This window comes from Macaca nemestrina, chromosome 1, assembly GCF_043159975.1.
Source record: "Macaca nemestrina isolate mMacNem1 chromosome 1, mMacNem.hap1, whole genome shotgun sequence".
NCBI lineage: Eukaryota > Metazoa > Chordata > Mammalia > Primates > Cercopithecidae > Macaca > Macaca nemestrina.
In genome coordinates, this window is record NC_092125.1 from 36,976,864 (window position 1) to 37,000,357 (window position 23,494).

At 42.7% G+C, this 23,494-nt stretch overlaps 1 long non-coding RNA gene across 1 annotated transcript; it reads right to left on the bottom strand.

Annotated features, from left to right (window-relative positions):
• Window positions 1–329: 329 nt before the first annotated feature.
• Window positions 330–22,480, bottom strand: LOC139357775 (uncharacterized). Its single transcript, XR_011611528.1, has 3 exons — window positions 22,241–22,480; window positions 6,765–7,020; window positions 330–5,695 (listed from the first exon to the last, which is right to left on the bottom strand). It is a non-coding gene; the product is annotated as an uncharacterized lncRNA (long non-coding RNA).
• Window positions 22,481–23,494: the final 1,014 nt, after the last annotated feature.

The window sequence follows — 23,494 nt, forward strand, 5'->3', positions numbered from 1 at the left end:
AAGATGTGGAACTTCTCCCAGGGGCAGGCAAAGGGGAAGAGGTAAGAGATAAGTAGGAGTTACCTCAGAAAAATGGGAAGAGCACTGCCTTTTAGGGAACATTGAGAAACAAATTTAGCTTGCCGTTTTTGGCAGAAAGCAGAGTCACAAGAGATGCACTTACGAAGTGGAGAGGAAACTAGGATCCTGAGGAAGGTCTGGAAAACCCTCTAAAAGGAGAACACAGGACATTGTCTTTGCACCTTCTTCATCTGCTCTTGGCAGCTTTCTAAAGAGCTCAGTAGAAAGTTTGGTGGTTCCTGAAGCCACCAAACTAGTTGCTTATACACTGAAGGGAGGCACTTGTATTCACGATAAAGTCGGCACTTCTGCAGGGTTCAGTTATGTTTTTTTTAAGTCTTCATAAATTGCTAAAAGCTTTCTCTGATTGTGAGGATGTTTATTACATATCACTTCAAAACATTAACATGCTGAGAAAAGTCCAAGTGAAGTAACACAAGTTACTTGTTCTACTGACACCGTTCTCCAGTTTACTAATTATGTGTAAGTAATTCGCATTAGGCAAACATGGTTGCACCAGAGCATTTGTATTGATTGTATTGGTTACATTGTGATTATACCAGATAATCAGCTCAAACTAGCTTAAGCAAAAAATGGATTATAAACATGATTTCATCAAATCTCGGATGTCTTGAATTCTAACATGACCTATTCGATGGGTTGAATTGTGTTCCCCAAAAACTAAGAGTTGAAGCCCTAACTCCTAGTACCACAGAAAGTTAACTTCTTTGGAAATAGGGTCTTTACAGAAGTAATCGAGTTAAAGTGAAGTCATCCAATATAACTGGTGCCCTTTTAAAACGAAGAAATTTAGACACAGACATGAATAGGGCTTCTGAGGTATTGGTAATGTTCTGCTTTCAGATGCTAATGACCTGAAGTGTTCACTTTGCAAAATCTGTCAAGCAGTAAACTTATGAGAGAGATATATATTTTATGTGATTTCTATATGTGTGTGTATGCATGCATATATATATACACACACACACATATATATATACAGTTGTCCCTCTGTATACATGAAGGATTGGTTCTAGAACCCCTCATGTATACCAAAATTCGTGCATACTCAAGTTGCCCAGTGCGCCCTGCAGAACCCTCCTATACAAAAAGTTAACTTATGTATGTGCATATTTCACATCCCTTGAAGCCATCAGCCTTTGATTTAAAAACTCTACATATAACTACACCCTTGTAGTTCAAACCCGTGTTGTTCAGGGGTCAAATGTACACACATAAATACTTTTCTGTTAAAATTATTTTTAATTGGAACATAATAATTGTACATATTTAGTGGGTAAGCATATGCACTTTTCTGTATGAACACTATACTTCAATAAAAAGATGGGGCAGGGGGAGGAGGTACTGGCTTTCAAGCGAGAGGAAACAGCCTAAGCAGGGCACAGAGGCTTGATGAGCTTATCCAGGAACATCTCATCACATGGGAAAAGAAGAGGAGCTGGGGGTGGCAGAGGGCAGAGGAAATGTATTAAGTAGTGGGACTTAAGATTGGCCTGGTCCCGTCTGTTTCTAAGAATCTACGCTTTTGTCATAACCCAAAGCCATATAGCTAGTTAATTATTTAAAAAAAAAAAAAAATTAAAGGCCAGGCATGGTGGCTCACGCCTGTAATCCTAGCACTTTGGGAGGCCGAGGCAGGTGGATCACTTGAGGTCGGTAGTTCAAGGCCAGCCTGACCAACATGGTGAAACCCCGTCTCTACTAAAAAATACAAAATTATCCAGGTGTGGTGGTGCATGCGCATAATCCTAGCTACTTGGGAAGCTGAGGCAGGAGAATCGCTTGAACCCGGGAGGTAGAGGTTGCAGTAAGCTGAGATCGCACCATTGCACCCCAGCCTGGGCAACAAAAGCAAAGCTCTGTCTCGAAAAAAACACACACAAAAAAACATTAAAGCCCTGTGGCAGGTTGAAAACATAGCCATAATATTTTGCTGGTTTTTTTTTTTTGAGATGGAGTCTTGCACTGTCACCCACGCCTGGCCTTGCTGGTCTTTTTGTCAAGAGGTAAAATCTATATCCCCACACTTTAAACCCTTTGAATCTGTACTGGCCTTGTGACTTGTTTGTGTATTAAGCACTATACTTATAGAGGGACAGCCCAGACAGGGTAAAGGAGAATCCATGTTGGGAGGACAGTCAGCCAGAAGGAAGAAACGTTAGAGTCCAAGTAGGCTGAATAGAGCGTCCCCACAGAGCAACAATCTTGTGTGAGCACCTGAATAGAGTGAGAAAGGCAATTATGTGAAAGGAGTGGCCGAGCATGAAAATCCCAGGTCCTGGGAAGCCCCTTGCCAGCAACAGGAAAAGTCCCAGGCAAAAGCCTTGTGATGTCCCCCAAAATAGAGGCTGAAAGCAACACTGTCGTTAGTGTCAAGTAGATTAGACATAAATTCTGTAGTCGCTGGTTGCTGCTCCCCGCTCAGTTCCCCAGGCTGATGTTGGTCACTCTGATTAGCAGTTCACAAGAACAGATCTTCCATTGTTGCCTTACTCCAAGGGATGCAGTTTAGGTGGGTTATTTATGTGTTTTGTAATATTCTGTCTTTGACTTTGCCTGTGGATTAACGATTGTGTTTTGTATCAGGATAGTACTAGTTTAACTTTTAATATTGTGACCATGTTTTCTAAAAGTTCAGATAACGAAAAAGAACAATTACAATACCTATGCCAGCATTACCTTGATATCATTGCAAAACAAGACTAAGCTACTGTGCTGTTTTAATGCAATATAGATAGAAGGGCCCATAAAACAGGATGTAAGAGGCAAATAACCAAAACAGCATACCACACAATTTGCAGGAAATAATTTGGAGTTGGCCAGTGAAAGTACTAACTTGAAGACTAAATCTCACAAGTCCAGAATGAGAAAGGTAAGTACTTCTGCATCAATGAAAAACTTTTGCATCTCCTCAAAAGACACCAATGCTCGGTCTGAAACAGTTGCTGGTGAATTGATTTGGGCATATCACAAAAACTAACATGGATTAGCACGCATTCCTTGATTGCTCTATGAAACTGAATACATTTATATCTCCTGATTCTGAGGTTGCAACTAAATGTCTTGTTGGCAAACAAAAGGGGAAATTTGATGATAGATGAGTCGGCCCCTCATAATAGAGAGCTGATTCTGACAGGTCCTACCAACAGTCACACTTTCTTTTTTTTTTTTTCTTTTTTTTTTTGAGATGGAGTCTCACTCTGTTGCTCAGGCTGAAGTACAGTGGCACGATCTCGGCTCACTGCAACCTCCACCTCCCGGGTTCAAGTGGTTCTTGTGCCTCAGCCTCCAGAGTAGCTGGGATTACAAGGCACGTGCCACCACACCCTGCTAATTTTTGTATTTTTAGTAGAGATGGGGTTTCACCACGTTGGCCAGGCTGGTCTTGAACTCCTGACCTCCAAGTGATCCGCCCACCTCAGCCTCACAAAGTGCTGGGATTACAGGCATAAACCACTGCGCCCAGCCACCAACAGTCACACTTTCTACAGTCTATCACGTGATACCTTGAGTCACAGAAACAACAACAGTAAATTCTTCCTAGGTCTTAGGGACTTCGGATTTAAAAAAAAGTTTCAGGTAATTTTTTTGAAACCCAAGGACTGTAGAGCCAGTACGCAATTGCAGATTAGAGAACCTGCAGGTACGAGACTCCAATACATGAGCGTTACCGCCCGAGGCCTTGGGAGCCCAACCCTTGCCTCCATGTGCCCTGGATGCAGGACATAGAGTCAAAGGAGATTATTCCCCAGCTTTAATAATTAATGTTGCTTTCCCTGTTGGATTCTGGACTTACTTGGGACCAGTTACCCCTTTCTTCTTGCCCATTTCTCCAGTTTGGAAGGGGAATGTTTATTCTATGCCTGTATTTGGCAAACAAATGTATTTTGAAGTGTATTTTGAAAACACTTAGTTTTTTAATTTCACAGGCTCACAATGGGAGAGGAATTTACCTCAGGACCAATCTTGCCTTGAGTCCCGCTCATATTGATTTAGATGAGACTCTGGACTTTGGATTTTTGAGTTGATGCTGGAAAAAGTTAGATGTTGGGGACTATTGGGATGGAAAGAATGTATTTTGCATTGTGAGAAAAACATGAATTTGGAGGGCCAGGGGCAGAATGCTGTGATTTGAATGTGTCCCCTAAAGCTTATGTGTTGTAAACTTAATCCCCAACGCTACAGTGTTGAGAGACAGGGCCTAATAGGAGGTAATTAATGTCATTATTGTGAGAGTGGGTTAGTTATCAAGAGGGGGTTTGTTTTAAAAGCAAGTTCGGCACCCTCTTGCTCTCTCACTCTCGCTCCTTGCCCTGCCACCTTCTGCCATGGGACAAAGCAGCAAGGAGGCCCTCCCAACAGGCTGGCTGCTTGATCTTGAACTTCCCAGACTCTGGAACTGTGAGCCAATAAATTTATGTTTATTATAAGTTACCCAGTCTGTGGTATTCTGTCACAGCAGTACAAAATGGACGAAGACAATGTATGATTTGCTTACTTGTGCCTGGAATGTTTGTGTCCTCCAAAATTCCTACATTGAAACCTAACCCCCAGTGCAATAGTATTAAGAGGTGGTGCTTTTAAGGAGTGATTAGATCATGAAGACTAGCCCTCATTAATGCGATTAACACCTTATGAAGGGCCTGAGTAAGCTGCTGGACTCTTCTGCAACGTGAGGACACAGCAAGAAGATGCCATCTATGAAGCCAAGAGTGAGCCCTCACCAGACACTAAATCTGCTGGCTCCATGATCTTGGACTTCCTAGCCTCCAGAGCTGTAAGCAGTAAATACCTGCTGTTTGTTTGTTTATTTATTTATTCATTTATTTTTTGAAACGAAGTTTCACTCTGTCGCCCAGGCTGGAGTGCAGTGGCGCAATCTCGGCTCACTGCTACCTCCGCCTCCTAGGTTCAAGAGATTCTCCTGCCTCAACCTCCCAAGTAGCTGAGACTACAGGCACCCATCACTACACCTGACTAATTTTTGTATTTTTAGTAGAAATGGGGTTTCACCATGTTGGCCACACTGATCTCAAATCCCTGACCTCAGGTGATCCGCCTACCTCGGCCTCCCAAAGTGCTAGGATTACTGGCATAAGCCACCACGCCCAGCCCCGTTGTTTATAAATTACCCAGTCTAAGGCATCTTTTCATAGCAGCTCAAACAGGCTAAGACAATAATAAAAGTTTCTGGCGAGTTTTCAGTTTTCTTAAAATATGCAGAAACACTCAGTGAGACTTTTGACAGAAATGGAAGAAGGTAGTCTATTTTTTTTTTTTTTTGAGACGGAGTCTTGCTCTGTCGCCCAGGCTGGAGTGCAGTGGCCAGATCTCAGCTCACTGCAAGCTCTGCCTCCCGGGTTCAAGCCATTCTCCTGCCTCAGCTTCCCGAGTAGCTGGGACTACAGGCGCCCGCCACCTCGCCCGGCTAGTTTTTTGTATTTTTTAGTAGAGACGGGGTTTCACCGTGTTAGGCAGGATGGTCTCGATCTCCTGACGTTGTGATCCACCCGTCTCGGCCTCCCAAAGTGCTGGGATTACAGGCTTGAGCCACCGCGCCCGGCAGAAGGTAGTCTATTTAGACACGTGCCTTTAAGATGACTATCATTGATGCCTGCCATAGAAAAGTTGTTAAAATGTTGACTTGCGTAACATCATATTTTCAAAGTATAATTTGCAAATTATACTGAAGATGAGAATAGAGAAAAGGATTACAGTAAAACAGAAATGTATGTGCCATTTCTCCAAAACAATTTGATGGTCTTTAAAGAGGCCTAAGTAGCCTTAAAGGGGGAAAGGGTATGAACGGAACACCCTGAGTTGCTCACTGTTACATGTAGGTTGCAACAAAAATGTTAGTGGAAAAAATGACTCATTTTTTTTTGGAAATAAGCCTGCTTCAGAACTTAAAAAAAAAAAAAGAAAAAGAAAAAGAGGCCAGGCACAGTGGCTCACGCCTGTAGTCCCAGCACTTTGGGAGGCCGAGGCAGGTGGATCACTTGAGGTCAGAAGTTCGAGACCACCCTGACCAACATGATGAAACCCCATCTCTACTAAAAATACAAAAAAATTAGCCTGGTGTGGTGTTGGGCGCCTGTAATCCCAGCTACTTGAAAGGCTGACTCAGGAGAATCACTTGAACCCAGGAGGCAGAGGTTGCAGTGAGCCAAGATCGTGCCACTGCACTCCAGCCTGGGTGACAGAGTGAAACTTCACCTCAAAAAAAAAAAAAAAAAAAGAAAAGAAAAGAAAAGAAAAAAAAGTGTCACCAGGAGGAAAGGATAGCCAAGTTTTTTCAGTACTAAAACTGTAACTTGGGCTGTGTGCAATGGCTCACACCTGCAATCTCAGCACTTTGAGAGGCTGAGGCGGGCAGATCACTTGAGCCCAGGAGTTCAAAACCAGCCTGGGCAACATGGCAAAACCCTATCTCAACAAAAAATACAAAAAGTTAGCCGGGTATGGTGGTGTGTGCTTGTAGTCCCAGCTACCTGGGAGGCTGAGGTGAGAGGATCATCTGAGCCCAGGAATTTGAGACTGCAGTGAGCTGTAAACGGGCCACTGCACTCCAGCGTAGGGACAGAGTAAGACCCTGTCTCGTAAAATAAAATAAAAATAAAATAAAACAAAACAAAACTGTAACTTATTTGCAATTCAACTTCAATTTCACGGGTTCAAATTACCTCTGTGCTTTAAAATCATTTCCCCTGAGAAAGAGAGGTTTAACTCATGATGACATCCAATGTGCTTCAGAGTGTACAGTCTGTTTCTCTCTTCCTTGAATCTGGGCTGGTCCTGTGGTTTGCTTTGACCAACGAGTATGGCAGAGTTGACTCTGATTTTGGAGCCTACTTCATAAAACACCTTTCATCTTCTATCTTCAACACCTGTAAGACTCCCACTTGAAATACAGCTGAAAGGTGTCAAAACAAGAGTCACCTGTAAAATTTAAGAAGAGTCTATTGACCATCAGTTTCACAATTATTTCCTGAATTAATAGGTATAATAATCTAAGTTAATACACAGGAATCTTTTATATAGGACTATATTATAGAAATGGAAGAAACTGTTGAAGAAATAAGTAATCCTAAAAGGTTAGGCAAGTTAGGCAGCAGGAAAAAAGGGCCTACTGAATGCTAATAATAAACTTTAGTTTCTTGATACAGTCACCATTTAAAAATTAGTATCATTAAAATAATTTCTGAACCCATAATTGCCATGAATTTTTCTTTTTTCTTCTTCTTCTTTTTTTTTTTTTTTTTGAGACAGAGTCTCTCTCTGTTGCCCAGGCTAGAGTACAGTGGCACAATCTTGGCTCACTGCAACCTCCATCTCCTGGGTTCAAGTGTTCTCCTGCCTCAGCCTCCCGAGTAGCTGGGATTACAGGCATGTGCCACCATGCCTCGCTAATTTTTGTATTTTTAGTAGAGACGGGGATTTTCCATGTTGGCCAGTCTGGTATCAAACTTTTGACCTCAGGTGATCCGCCCACCTCAGCCTCCCAAAGTGCTGGGATTACAGGCTTGAGTCACTGTGCCAGCCCGGCATAAATTTTTCTACTAAATTAAAGGAAGGTAACATGGAACTGTATGACCCTTGAAGCATCAGAAAATCTCACTGGGACTGAGTTTCTTGCACTGTAAATGACAGTTTGGTTAGATAACTAGAATACTATTGGAAAGTTTAATTACAATCCTGAGTATCATTACCAAAAAGTACCTTTCAAGTATGAGGAAGGAAGACACATGCTCACCAGCTTTAGGAAAAAGAATGCACATAACCTAAGTATCTGGAGACTGTTAAAGCTTCCCTGTTGATATAGCATTGGCAAAGTCTTTGTGTAACCCAAAGGCATGCATACATTAATTTGAAGGCCATTATTCTAGATAATGTAATAAAACAGAAAAACTAAGTGGTATAAATATTGGGAAACTATCTGAAGCTATGAATATATCTATATATATCTATATATTATATAAAATATATATCATATATAATATATAAGATATATAATATATATGTATATATTTTTGAGACAGAGTTTTGCTCTTGTTCCCCAGGCTAGAGTGCAATGGCCTGATCTCGGCTCACCGCAACCTCTGCCTCCCGGGTTCAAGCGATTCTCCTGCCTCACCCTCCCGGGTAGCTGGGATGACAAGCATGTGCCACCACGCCCAGTTAATTTTGTATTTTTAGTAGAGACAGGGTTTCTCCATGTTGATCAGGCTGGCCTCGAACTCCCAGCCTTAGGTGACGCGCCTGCCTCGGCCTCTCAAAGTGCTGGGATTACAGGTGTGAGCCACCATGCCTGGCAGCTATGACTATGTATTTAGAAAATCTGGGATGCTCAACTAAAGAGTTTTAGAATTAATACAACAAGTTAGAATGGCTAGGTATAAGTAAAGATCCATAAACTTAGTAGGTTCCCTTTATAGGAGCAATGAGTTAGAAATAGAATTTGAAAAAGTAAAAATTTAAAAAGTATATATACACACAATACATATATATAATGTTTTTATGTACATGTATATGTAATAAGTTGATCGGGAAAAAGTATTACAGCCTTTGCAACATGGCGAAAACCTGTCTCTACAAAAAATATAAAAATTAGCCAGGCATGGTGGCGCTCCCTTGTAATCCCAGCTACTCGGGGATAGAGTGGTAGTCCGGTGGGGAGTATTGAGGCAGGAGGATGGCCTGAGCTTGGGAAGTCAAGGCCTCAGTGAGCCGAGATTGCAGCAGTGGGCCGAGATCACGCCGCTGTACTCCATCCTGGGTGACAGAATGAGACCCTGTCAAAGAAAGAAAGAAAGAAAAAGGAAAGAGAGAGAGGAAGGAAGGAAGAGAGAGAGGAAGGAAGGGAGAGAGGAAGGAAGGAAGGAAGGAAGGAAGGAAGGAAGGAAGGAAGGAAGGAAGGAAGGAAGGAAGGAAGGAAGGAAGGAAGGAAAATAGAAGTATTAAATGAGAAGTGAGTATAAAACTGTAATGAGGAATACAAAGATTGGTTGGGCGTGGTAGCTCACACCGGTAATCCCAGCACTTTGGGAGGCCGAGGTGGGAGGAACATTGAGCTCAGGAGTTCAAGTCCAGCCTGGCCAACATAATGAGACTCCATCTCTATAAAAAAATTTTTTTAATTAGCTGAGTGTGGTGGCTCATGTTTATACTCCCTCCTTGGGAGGCTAAGGTGGGAGGATTGCTTAAGCCCAGCAGGTCGAGGCTGCAGTGAGCTATGATCATGCCACTGCACTCTAGTCAGAGCAATAGAGTGAGACCCTGTCTCAAAAATAATAATAATAATATAAAGATTAATTCAATAAATAGAGTCTCTCCTGAAAAGGAGGACTTTGAACTTCTTCCTAAGAAATTGTTTTACCATAATAATCAAAACCCCTTTGATATCAAATAAACACTATTTTCGTATTTTATGCTAAATTAACAACATATATGTGTATAGTTATACATGTATTTGGGGGAGTTTCCAGTATGGCTGTATTCCAGTTTGTCTCTTTTTTTTTTTTTTTTTTTTTTTTGAGGCGGCGTTTTGCTCTTGTTCCCCAGGCTAGAGTACAATGGCGCGATCTCAGCTCACTGCAACCTCCACCACCCGGGTTAAAGCAATTCTCCTGCCTCAGCCTCCTCAGTAGCTGGGATTACAGGCATGTGCCACCACGCCCAGCTAATTTTGTATTTTTAGTAGAGACAGGGTTTCTCATGTTGGTCAGGCTGATCTCGAACCCCAGACCTCTGGTGATCCACCCGCCTCAGCCTCCCAAAGTGCTGGGATTTCAGGTGTGAGCCACTGTGCCCAGCCAGTTTGGCTTTTTAAAACATTGGTCATCCTAGCATTGGTCATTCATTCACTAAATATTAAGCTCTTACTGTGTACCAGCTACTGTATCAGGGACTAAGGTAACAGCTGTAAAAAAGGCAGACAAAATTCCCTTCTCCTCAAGGAAATTGTAGTGTGGTTGGAGAATCCAGCGAAGAAAATTGACAATTAGAATATACAGTGCAATGAGTGCTAAAGAAGGGGAAATGATCTAAGAGCACAGAAGCAGGGCCGGGAAGGTTTCCCCCAACGTGGGAATCTGGAGGAAGGGGAAACGGGAAGGAAGCATTCTCCTCGCCCTAAGGAAGACCAGAGGGAGCATGGCACAGTGGGGAGCTGTGAAGTTTTCTATCACTTTTTTTTTTCTAGCATCAGCAAATATTTTTGAGTGTTTGCTGTATGCTGAATGATACAAGGGGCACATAATAACTATGTGAGTGATTACAATACAGTGGGATTGGAAGACATAAGAACTCTGATTTCAGCTGGGCACGGTGGCTCACGCCTGTAATCCCAGCAATTTGAGAGACCCAGGCGGGCGGATCATGAGATCAGGAGTTCAAGACCAGCCTGGCCAACGTAGTGAAACCCCGCCCCTACTAAAAATACAAAAATTACTCAGCCATGGTGGTAGGTGCCTGTAATCCCAGCTACTCGGGAGGTTGAGGCAGGAGGATCGCTTGAACCGGGGAGGCAGAGGTTGCGGTGAACTGAGATCATGCCACTGCACTCCAGCTTGGGCCACAGAGCAAGACTCCATCTCAAAAAATAAAAAAATATTGGGTGGCTGAGATGGGCGAATCACCTGAGGTTGGGTGTTTGAGACCAGCCTGACCAACATGGAGAAATCCCACCCCTACTAAAAATGCAAAATTAGCCAAGCGTGGTGGCACACACCTGTAATCCCAACTACTCAGGAGGCTGAGGCAGGAGAATCGCTTGAACCCAGGAGGCAGAGGTTTCAGTGAGCCAAGATCATGCCATTGCACTCCAGCCTGGGCAACAAGAGCGAAACTCCATCTCAAAAAAAAAAAAAAAATCAATCAATCAATTAATCAATCAGCCAGGTGTGGTGGCATGCATCTGTTATCCCAGCTACTTGGGAGGCTGAGGCAAGAGAATCGCTTGAACTTGAGAGGTGGAGGTTGCAGTGAGCTGAGATTGTGCCACTGCACTCCAACCTGGGCGACAGAGCGGGACTCCGTCACCAAAAAAAAAAAAAAAAAAAAAGTCCAATTTCAACATAGGAACAAAACACAGGATAAGAGATGTCACAACGGTTGAGATACAAATTCAGGTAATATTTTAAGTGACTTTGCCTATTGCTTTTATGTTCTAATTTTTTTTTTTTTTTTTAGACGGAGTCTCATTCAGTTGCCCAGGCTGGAGTGCAGCGGCGCAGTATCAGCTCACTGCAACCTCTGCCTCTGGGGTTCAAGCCATTCTCCTGCCTCAGCCTCCCACATAGCTGGGATTACAGGCCCCCACCACCATGCCTGGCTAATTTTTGTATTTTTAGTAGAGACGGGGTTTCACCATGTTGGCCAGGCTTGTCTCGAACTCCTGACCTCAGGTGACCCATGGACCTCAGCCTCCCAAAGCGCTGGGATTATAGGCATGAGCTACCATTCCCGATCTGTTCTAACTTTTTTCATTTGGAAAAAAATGTAAAGTTGTAGAAAAGTGTAATGAATACTCACATTTCTCCCCATTTAGATTTACCAACTGTTGACATCTTGCCACACCTGCTTTGTCTCTCTACATATGTGTACACACATCTCCCTTTTGTTAAAACATTTGAAAGTAGGTTGCAGATGTCCTTCTACATTATTTTTAAATATCCCAGCTTGAATCTCCCAAGAACAGGAATACTGTCCTGCAGAAGCACAGTGTCCTAATGCACTTAAGAATATCAACATTGGCCGAGCGCGGTGGCTCAAGCCTGTAATCCCAGCACTTTGGGAGGCCGAGACGGGCGGATCACGAGTTCAGGAGATCGAGACCATCCTGGCTAACACGGTGAAACCCCGTCTCTACTAAAATACAAAAAAAACTTAGCCGGGCGAGGTGGCGGGCGCCTGTACTCCCAGCTACTCAGGAGGCTGAGGCAGGAGAATGGCGTGAACCCGGGAGGCGGGGCTTGCAGTGAGCTGAGATCCGGCCACTACACTCCAGCCTGGGCAACAGAGCCAGACTCCGTCTCCAAAAAAAAAAAAAAAAAAAAAAAAGCATATCAACATTAACTCAATCACATCAGTCAATGCTCACATTTCTCCACCTGTCCCAAATTCTTTTTTTTTTTTTTTTTTTTTTTTTTTGAGATGGAGTTTCGCTCTTGTGGACCAGGCTGGCAGGCTGGCAGGCTAGAGTGCAGTGGCTCCATCTCAGCTCACTGCAACCTCTGCCTCCCGGGTTCAAGCCATTCACCTGCCTCAGCCTCCCATGTAGCCAGGATTACAGGTGCCCACCACCACACCCAGCTAATTTTTGTATTTTTAGTAGAGATGGCGTTTCACCATGTTGACCAGACTTGTCTCGAACTCCTGATCTCAAGTGATCCACCCGCCTTGGCCTCCCTAAGTGTTGGGATTACAGGCATAAGCTACCGCGCCCAGCCCCCAAATTGTCTTTACAGCTCTTCTCCCCACTCATCACATTTAAAAGTTCTTCTGTACCCTTAATGTACTTCTATGTGCCTGGAAAATAAATGTAACCTCGTTAGGTCTGTTTCTTCCCTTAAGATTAGCTATACTTTAATATTGATTCTGGTTAGACTTACTGGATATGTGATTTATGATTTATGATTGGATCTGTGAAGAAAATTTGGAAAGCATTCCTGGAAAGGCTACACATCACAATTAGCCTCTAGATGTCCTCCTTGGATAGGGGAAACCTGTAGCTAGTAGCTAACAAGGACTTTTCCAGAGCAGTCACTATTGAGCAGATGTGTTTTTCCCTAGTCGACATAGATGAAATAGTTTAATAAATATTTCAGAATTCCAAACTGAACATAAATAAGCTCAATTTATATGGTTCTCCAAACACTTGGCACACCTGAACAAAGTTGTAAGCTGAAAGAATATGAGGATAAAAAATGAAGTTGACTGTCCTATAATGCCTGCATTTTGGGAGGCCGAGGGGGGCAGATCACTTGAGATGCGGAGTTCGAGATCAGCCTGGCCAACGTGGTGAAATCCAGTCTCTACTAAAAATACAAAAATTAGCTGGGTGTGGTGGTGGGTGCCTGTAGTCCCAGCTACTTGGGAGGCTGAGGCACTAGAATCACTTGAACCTGGGAGGCAGAGGTTGCAGTGAGCCAAGATCGCTCCACTGTACTCCAGCCTGGGTGACAGAGTGAACCTCCATCTCAGGAAAAAAAAATAAAAATAAAAAAGGCCAGGCTTGCTGTCTCACGCCTGCAATCCCAACACTTTGGGAGGCCAAGGTGGGCGGATCACCTGAGGTCAGGAGTTCAAGACCATCCTGGCCAACATGGTGAAACCCCATCTGTACTAAAAATACAAAAATTAGCCGGACGTGGTGGCAGGAGCTTGTAATCCCAGCTACTTGGAGGCTGAGGCAGGAGAATCACTGGAGCCTGGGAAGCGGAGGTTGCAGAGAGTCGAGATGGATCGTGCCACTGCAGTCTGGCCTGGGCAACAGAGTGAAACTCTGTCTCAAAAAACAAACAAACAAACAAAAACAGAGGTTGATAGGACAAAAAGAGACCAGGGTAAGTATTCACAGACTTGTTTCTGCCACTTTCAGCTACTTTTTTTTTTTATTATTATACTTTATGTTCTAGGGTAGATGTGCACAACTAGTTCAACCATTGTGGAAGACAGTGTGGCGATTCCTCAAGGATCTAGAACTAGAAATACCATTTGACCCAGCGATCCCATCATAATCCCAAAGGATTATGAATCATGCTGCTATAAAGACACATGCACAGTATGTTTATTGCGGCACTATTCACAATAACAAAGACTTGGAACCAACCCAAATGTCCATCAATTTCAGCTCCTTTTAAAGGGATATTTATATGACTCAATATTGTGCCTTTGTTATACTTGTCAGTTAAATGGGCAGAGAAACAGAATGGAATGAGCCTAAATGAGAAGCTAGACAGAAGATGCCTGACAGAAATTATTCCAAAAGTGAGAAGCAGAGACCCAGAAAGGATAGGCATTTCCAAAGAGACAAAGAAGAGCAATTTGGGAGAGTAGTTGCTATGATGAGTGGGACTTTGGTGGGGGGGGAGATTTATAGGAGATTATAGAATATGTTGTTGTGTTAGATGGTGCAATTCTACTTTATCTTTCCTCATATTTATTCCAGTTATAATAATAATAATTTATTGAGTAGTAATTACTGTGTCAGACACTATGCTAAGCACTTTGCATACATTATCTCATGTAATCCTAATAACAAACCTGTGAACTCTTACTATCCCCATTTTACAGTCAAGAAAACTTAGAGAAGTTAAGAGGTCATCCAAGGTCACTCACTAAATAGCAGAGCTAGCAGAGCAAGGATTTGGGTCTTGGCTGACTCCAGAGCTTGTGTTCTTATGTGTTTTGCTATAACACGATCATTTGTCACTGTCATGTGGGATCTGGAAGCATAGCAACTCCAGCCTCAGCTGGAGTTGCTACTATGACTTATATGTCATCAAGCCCTTAAGCTTGATGTCAAGCCCTTAACATTCCAGGGTTTTAGGTAGTCCTTGCATATTTTCAGAAAGTGGCCATTCTTATCACCATTTCTTCACTCACATAAGAAAAATGGTATACTCCTCCTCTCTCTCTCTGTCTTTTCAAAGGCTGGCATTTATCTTTCCCACTGTCATTCTTTGGGAAAAGAGCATCAGTGAGAAAATGGCTAACATGACCTCTGTATGATTCAGAGAAATGTGTCCACCACAACTAAGATAAACTCCTTGTCCGGTGTGGTAAGCAATGACACTTCCTCATCAAAGATGTCCACCTTATAATCTCCAGAACCTGAGAATATGTTATCTTACATGGTCAAATGGATTTTGTAGATATGACTAAATTAAGGATCTTGAGATGGGGCGATAATCCTGCATTAGCCAGTGGGCCCAAAGTAATCACATGAATCTTTTTTTTTTTTTTTTTGAAGCAGAGTCTTACTCTGTCACCCTGGCTGGAGTGCAGTGGCGTGGTCTCAGCTCCCTGTAACTTCTGCCTCCCAGGTTCAAGCAATTCTCCTGCCTCTCCCTTCCGAGTAGCTGGGATTACAGGCGCCTGCCACCACGCCCGGCTGATTTTTTTGTATTTTAGTGGAGACATGGTTTCACCATGTTGCTCAGGCTGGTCTCGAACTCCTGAGTTCAAACAATCTGCCTGCCTCGGCCTCCCAAAGTGCTAGGATTATAGGCATGATCCACCGCGCCCAGCAATCACGTAAATCTTATGGGAGGAGGCGGGATATTGAGAAGAAGAAGAAGAGATATAACAATGGAAACAGAGGTCTAGAATAAAGCAGGGTTACAAGCCAAGGAATGCAGGCTGCCTACAGAAGATGGAAAAGGCAAGAAAACAGGCTCTCCCCTAGAGCCTCCAGAATTCATTACAGCAGCAATAGGAAATGAAATGAAAATACTTTGTGTAGCAAGAAGCCATGCTTGCTACTCTATGTCCTTCAGATAGATCCATGAACACATTTAGAGGTAGACTGATTCCAGAAACTCAGTCATAGCACAGCCTGATTGGTGGTAGAGTTCCTCAGTAGGCCAACTGCTCTACACATAGAGGAAAAAAGAGCTTCCCAGATCTCTAATAATGGCTAAAATTCAGACCATTCAGCCGGGCGCGGTGGCTCAAGCCTGTAATCCCAGCACTTTGGGAGGCCCAGACGGGTGGATCACGAGGTCAGGAGATCGAGACCATCCTGGGTAACACGGTGAAACCCCGTCTCTACTAAAAAATACAAAAAAAACTAGCTGGGCGAGGTGGTGGGCACCTGTAGTCCCAGCTACTCGGGAGGCTGAGGCAGGAGAATGGCCTGGACCCGGGAGGCGGAGCTTGCAGTGAGCTGAGATCCGGCCACTGCACTCCAGCCTGGGAAACAGAGGGAGACTCCGTCTCAAAAAAAAAAAAAAAAAATCAGACCATTCAGCTGGGCATGGTGGCTTACACCTGTAATCCCAGCACTTTGGGAGGCCGAGGTGGGCAGATTGCCTGAGGTCAGGAGTTCGAGACCAGCCTGACCAACATGGTGAAACCCCATCTATGCTAAAAATACAAAAATTAGCCAGGCATGGTGGTGCACACCTGTAATCCCAGCTACTTGGGAGGCTGAGGCAGGAAAATTGCTTGAACCGGCCCTAGCCGAGATCACACCACTGCACTCCAGTCTGGGTGACAGAGTGAGACTCCATCTCAAAAAATAAATAAATAAATTTAAAAATCAGACTATTCCTATCCTGTTCCATGTACTGTTCTAAGAGTTTATGTCTACATTTAATCTTCACAATGTTACTGACAAAGCTGGTTCCAGTTGTCAGGTGCCAGTTGCCAGGTCTCTGGGGAGGCAAAGGGCCTTCCGAAATAGGCCTTCCCTAATCTAGTCCAGTGTCCCATCTGGGTTGCCAATTTTGTTAACAACAAAGCTGGTCCCTGTAAAGATGTGGTATTTTACTATTTGGTGTCATGAAGCCAGTATACGGAACTAAAAGTGAGTGTCAACCAGCACAGGCTTTATTCAATGGCCATGGAATCCAGAAGTGGAATCCTGGCTCACAAATCAATGTCTCAACAAGTGAACGGTGAGGGGACTAAAATACAGGGCTTCTCTAATGAAGGAGTTGGACATTAAAAGTAAGGGGAGAAATATTCACATTTTTTTCTGGAAATGGGTGGTGAGCTTCTCAGAACCATAGTGCTGCCTTCTTTTTTGATCTTTTATGGCTTCTTCTGGTCATTGTCATGGCAATTGTCAACTGTCATGGCACTAGTGGGAGTGTCATTTAGCATGGAAATGAGATTATAATGAAGCCTGAGGTCTTTTTGAAGTCATTTGGTTGGCTATCTTGGTTCTAACCAGTTTCAGTCTGGTTACAAAGGGAACTTTTTAATTGCAGGCATCCTGTTTCTTAAACAGAGTTTGGATACGGTAGGAATTCAGCTATGTCACATACACATTATACCAGGTGACAAATCTCCCAGTGCTACTGCTTGTCACAGGTGTGATGGCTTTCAAGACTGCTTTGCAGACCTGGAGCGCTGGCCACACAGGCCCTGAGGGCCTGCAATTCCAATGGGGTGGCCATGGTTTACTCCACGGCGTCTGGAGGTGGTGTTCTTCCTGATGACAAGAAGGCGGCTGGGTTGGAGAGGGAGGTCATGATGGCTGCACGGAAGGGACTGGACCCATACAATATCATACCCCCAACGACAGCTCCAGGCACAGGGAACACCCTAATTTGGTCCCCACCATCACCAATAAGTGAATAGTGGGCTACATCTATGAAGAGGACAACAGTGCCATATCTGGTTTTGGCTACACAAAGGCAAGACCCAGTGATATCCTGACTGTGGAACTCGTTACAAGCTGGTGTCCCTTCAGGGGGGCCACGGAGCGTCTGTGTTAAGTTACTCAAATGTGCTTAAAGTCTTTTCTTTCCAATAAAGACTAGCCATTGCATTGGCCTCTTCTCCCAAAAACAACAAAAAAACAAAAAACACAAAATCTCCCTTTTTCTCTACATTCACTCCTCATTCTTATTCTTTTTTTTTTTTGAAATAGGGTCTTGCTCTGTCACCCAGGCTGGAGTGCAATGGCATGATCATAGCTCACTGCAGCCTCAACCTCCTGGGCTCAAGCGATCCTCCCACCTCATCCTGCAGGGGAGCTGGGACCACAGGCACATGTCACTACACCCAGCTAATTTTTGTATGTTTTTTTTGTAGAGACTGGGAGGGGGTTCTCACCATGTTCCCCAGGCTGGTCTCGAACCCCTAAGCTTAAGTGATCTGCCTGCCTCAGCCTCCCAAAATGCTGGGATTACAGGTGTGAGCCATTGTGTCTGGCCTCAGTCCTCATTCTTGAGGCGTACTGTGGAATGAAGGTCTGTCTTCTACAACTTCTCCAAGCTGAATTTGGGTGTTTACATGGGGCCTTATTAGAGGAGTGAAATTTTTCCCTAACTAGTTTTAGATAGGTCTGGTTATCTCCTGGATGCAAATCTAGCTGTTTATATCCCTGTATGACTTCGATTCAATTTATTTATTTATTTATTATTTTTTATTTTATTTTTGAGATGGAGTCTCGCTCTGTCTCCCAGACTGGAGTGCAGTAGAGTGATCTCCGCTCGCTGCAACTTCCGCCTCCTGGGTTCAGGTGATTCTTCTGTCTCAGCCTCCCAAGTAGCTGGGATTACAGCTGTGTGCCACCACACCCAGCTAATTTTTGTATTTTTAGTAGAGATGGGGTTTCACCATATTGCCCAGGCTGGTCTCAAACTCCTGACCTCAAGTGATTCACCTGCCTCAGGCTCCCAAAGTGGTGGCATTACAGGCGTGAGCCACCACGCCCTGCTGGCTTCAATTTACTTGGACACAAAAGAGATTAGACAGTTTGAGAGACAAGGCCCAGAATCAAGACAAGTAGAATGGCAGCTAAAGAGCCCAGGAAGGGTAAAAACCAGATGAGATTAGGGATGGTCTATTTTATGATCTCCCATATTCCCCGAGCATTTGTGCCCTTTTTGTTTAATTGGTGCAACCACTTGACCTGGTCATAGATAAATTTAATATCTTTTTCTATTAATGTTGAATTATTTACCAAAGTACAACAGGAAGAGTTAGTGACTACACATATCCCACCTTGTTCTGCCAAGAGGTAATCAAAAGCCAGGTAATTGTCAAGCACAGTATTGGCTAATGAGTCTGGGAAGACTTTGAGGCAAGTGAGAGCATCACCAGTCTTGTAGGCTAGAGTTTCTATAATTATTGTGAGGTTGCACGGGGTAGCCTCATGCTAGGCAAGCCTTCCCCAGGGGGCAAGGAAACTGCCCACTATCTCAATGCCAGCCAGAATAAGTCTAATTGCCCTTTTATTCTTTGGGCAGAGGAGGATAGGAAACAAAGATGTTGACTTCTCGTGAGATCAGGTGCCTCAGGGTGCACTATTCTTGATGCCTTGCATTTTCCAAACAGTAGGCTCTGGATAAAACAAGGTGACTCCAAAAGCAAAGATGAGAACACCTATAGTCTACCACCTGGCAGAAGGCACACGCAGGTCCAAGGTTGAGGTGTAGCCGGGTGCGGTGGCTAACGCCTGTAATCCCAGCACTTTGGGAGGCCGAGGCGGGCAGATCATCTGAGGTCAGGAGTTCAAGACCAGCCTGGCCAACATGGTGAAACCCCATTTCTACTAAAAACACAAAAAAATTAGCCGGGCATGGTGGCGCACCCCTGTCATCCCAGCTACTCAGAGGAGGTTGAGGCAGGAGAATCATTTGAACCCAGGAGGTGAAGGATGCAGTCAGCCGAGATCGTGCCATTGCACTCCAGCTTGGGCAAGAAGAGCAAAACTCTGTCTCAAAAAAAATAAATAAATAAAAAATAGCAAGAGTGGACTCATCAAATTTTGGGGCTGCCCACTTGAGTATTTTGCTAGCTAACACTAGCTATTTTCTCAGCTCAGTGGTTCTCAGACTTCATTGTGTATCAGGATCCTCCCACCTTAGCATCCTGAGTAGTTGGAACTATAGTTGCACGCAACAATGCCTGGCTAATTTTTTGTTTGTTTGTTTGTTTGTTTGTAGAGACAGGGGTCTCACTTTGTTGCCCAGCTTGATCTTGAACTCCTGGGCTCAAAGCAATCCTCCCACCACAGTCTTCCTAAGTGCTGTGGGATTACCAGTGTGAGCCGTTGTGTGCCGGGTCAGGATTTTAAATAATGATGCAACATGGTTAACCTTTACCTCCTGCTGTTTTTATAGAATGATACCAAGGCTTATTAAATGCTATAGGCATTCTCTTCTAAGATCTCAGGAGAAAACCTATTCTATTTACATGTGTATTATACAAGATATATATTTCACATTTAGCAAAAAATGCAATCTAAAGATCATGATCATGGCTCATTGTTCCTTGACTTTGATGGGGATAATTGCAAGGCTGAGATTTTTCTCTCCATGTGGGTTCTCATCATTCAGCAACCAGCAGCCAGTTAAACTTTGTTCCAAAACAGCAAAGGCAGAAGCTGCCAAGAATCTTCAGGCTCAGACTCCAGCACTCACACGACATCATTCTGCCACATTCTATTGGTCAAAGCAAATCACAAGGCCTGTCTAGATTCTAGGCCATAGAGTAAGAGTCTACCTTTTAAGGAAGGAGAGGCAATGTCACAGGTCATGAAAACAAGGATTCATGAGACTCATAATACTTTAGGAGTTATTATTATAACAATATGCTACAGTTGGAGAGTGCAAATTATTTTGCTACATAGAGATTTGATCGACCAAATATAAAATACTCTCTAGAAATTAGCATCTTTTTCTTTTAAATTATTCAAGGAAATTCTTTATCATGAATCTAGTAAATCTTTAATCAGCATAACATATATTCCTGAGCCAACTTGAACCATTTTCATTGTACCTAAAAAGTAAAACTGCTGAAACTTCATCTAGAAATTGGCAAGAACTTTGCATTTTTCTTCTCTATTTGAATTTGTGTCTGAAATGTAGGACTGTCAGCACTATACACACTATCTGAACACTAATTAAAGGGAGCATTTATAAAAGAGAAAAAAAAAGAAGTGATTTTCATCCTTTATGAGGCAAAAAAGAAAGTAAAAATTTTAAACACAGAAAATTTCCCTTAGATCTGTTATTTTCTACTGTTTATTGAACACTGACTCATTCTATACTTCTTTCTTTTTTTTGTTTTTAGACAGAGTTTCACTCTTGTTGCCTAGGCTGGGGTGCAGTGGGGTGACCTTGGCTCACTGCAACCTCCACCTCCGGGCTTTAAGCGATTCTCCCCTCTCAGCCTCCCAAGTAGCTGGGATTACAGGCATGCGCCACCATGCCTGGCTAATTTTTGTATTTTTAGTAGAGATGAGGTTTCACTATTGGCCAGGCTGGTCTTGACCTCCTGACCTCAGGTGATCCACCTGCCTTGGCCTCCCAAAGTGCTGGGATTACAAGCATGAGCCATCATGCCTGGCCTACTTTGTGATTTCTTAAGAAACAATACATGCATCTGTATTGAGTTGCTGATGAATTTCAATGTGAATAACATTTATAGTTTCTCTTAATTGTCTTAGCACCTGCAGGTGCCTATGATTATTTTCTTTATTTATACTCTCCTTAACTACAGTGAGTCACTATTGAGTTTTGGGTAGCAAATTTAGCTTTAAGTTTCAGCTCAGCTGAAGCTAAATTCCAGAAAAAAAGAAAACAGTCTTGGGGCTGGGGGACAGAGTGAGACTTAGTCTCAAAAAAAAAAAAAAAAAAAAAAGTCTTTGCATTAAATGGTTACAAAATTACCTGCAAATTTATAGGATGATAACGATTATAGGGATATAATAAGCATGAAATGCAAAACTGGGATATTTCCCTGGGCTCAGACTTCTTTTCCTTTCTTATGGTTTCTGTATATTTTGGTTTTTTATTCTACTTATTTCATTAATGGCAGGACATCAAGTATACAAGAACATAAAGATTTGTTTCATCTATCAAATGCAAGTTTGTATTAGGTAATCTCTTTGATTCTATAATTTTATTTGCTATTATGGGAAACATTTGTGATTCATCCATGCAAGTGTTGAGTCTAATATTGACACTAAAGAATGTTTTGTGAGCAGTTTTCTTTTGTAAATTCAACTGCAAGGTTATGAGATCCTAATTATGAGATTCTAATTCTCTTAATAACTCCTTAAGAATAGCACCCATGAAGTAACAAATCTGCCTAAGACTTCTATGACACTATAATTGGGATGTCAGAAAATTCTGTTCTCTACCCATTGTGATTTCAGGGGTTTTAGAAAACTCCTTTCTACAAAAACAAAGCTTTCTTTCCCTCTACAATAACAGATAAGACTGGAGACCTTGTCTTTCCATCACTGTTAGAGTAGCATTGAGGTATAATATCCAAACTGTTTTAGAAAATGCAATAAATTGAGTTAAATTCACACTGGTGTATAGAAGTATAATATCATAATGCATTTTTGATAAAGGGTAAGATACAGCCTGGGAAGGAAACATATTAGTTTGTGTCATTTCTGGTAATAAATATCACTGCTTTATGACCTGCATGATGGCACGGTATTATCTTTCGTTTGTTCAATATTTACCTTCCAGGTGCTTCAAGGTGTGTCCTAGCCAAGTAGGTAAAGCTGGCAGGTGGGGTAATGTCCCAGGTCAGGACTCACAGGTCTATCTCATTTGGCTCCATTGTCTATTTCACATCTGCCTTTGTTGTCCAAATCCAGAGTATCCACACGGTAGGTGGAGGAATTTTGAAAGAAAACTGGGCTTATTTTTGAGACGGAGAATAGTTTATTGTTTCTCAAAACAAATGCTCCTGATGTCACCTGGAATATGTTCTGAAAATAAATTGATTTATTTCTGTTTTGACTTTATATGCAATAAATTGTATGGGTCTCCTAGAAATGAAAACAGATCCCTTAAAAAATATATCATGCCAGTCAGATGAGGTCCATAAAAAACAAAAACAAAAACCAAACACAGCAACAAGGAAATTAGTTGAACCATTAAAATATAAGATCACTAAGCACAAAAATACTTCCATACATTTTTATTTTATTATTATTATTTTGAGACAGAGTTTTGCTCTTTTTGCCCAGGCTGGAGTGCAATGGCATGATCTCGGCTCACTGCAACCTCCACCTCCTGGGTTCAAGCGATTTCTCCTGCCTCAGCCTCCTGAGTAGCTGGGATTACAGGTGCGCACCACGATGCCTGGCTAATTTTTTATATTTAGTAGAGACGGGGTTTCTCCATGTTGGTTAGGCTGGTCTCAAACTCCAGACCTCAGGTGATCCACCTGCCTCAGCCTCCCAAAGTGCTGGGATTACAGGCGTGAGCCACTGCGCCCAGTCTGCTTCCACACATTTTTAAAAAGAACTTACTGAAACCAAAATATGAAGCCTTTTGGGAAATGTTAACTTAGACTTTTGAACTAGTGTGTGGTATTAAAAAAGCACTTGATGATAGAAGAAAAAAAAAGCACTTGATGAAGAGTCAAGAGTCCTGGTATTCAAGTTCAGGCTATTTCATCAACTACCTGAATGACACTGAGCAATCCAATTAAATCTGCTTGTTTAAAGATCTCTGATTTAGGCATTATTATTCTATGGTGCCATTCACTGGTCTTAACTTGAGCTCTAAATCCTGTCTTGACATCTTTAATTTTTATTAAAGGACATCTGCTACAGTTTCAACTGGCTTGTGCATTTAGCAAAATGTGCATTTCACAACTGCATAAGCAAATTAAGAAAAAACAATAATCCTTACTGATATACACATGGATCTTACTACCTTTCTATAAAAAGTTAGGAATAGGCTTGCTGTTTTTATTGAGATCA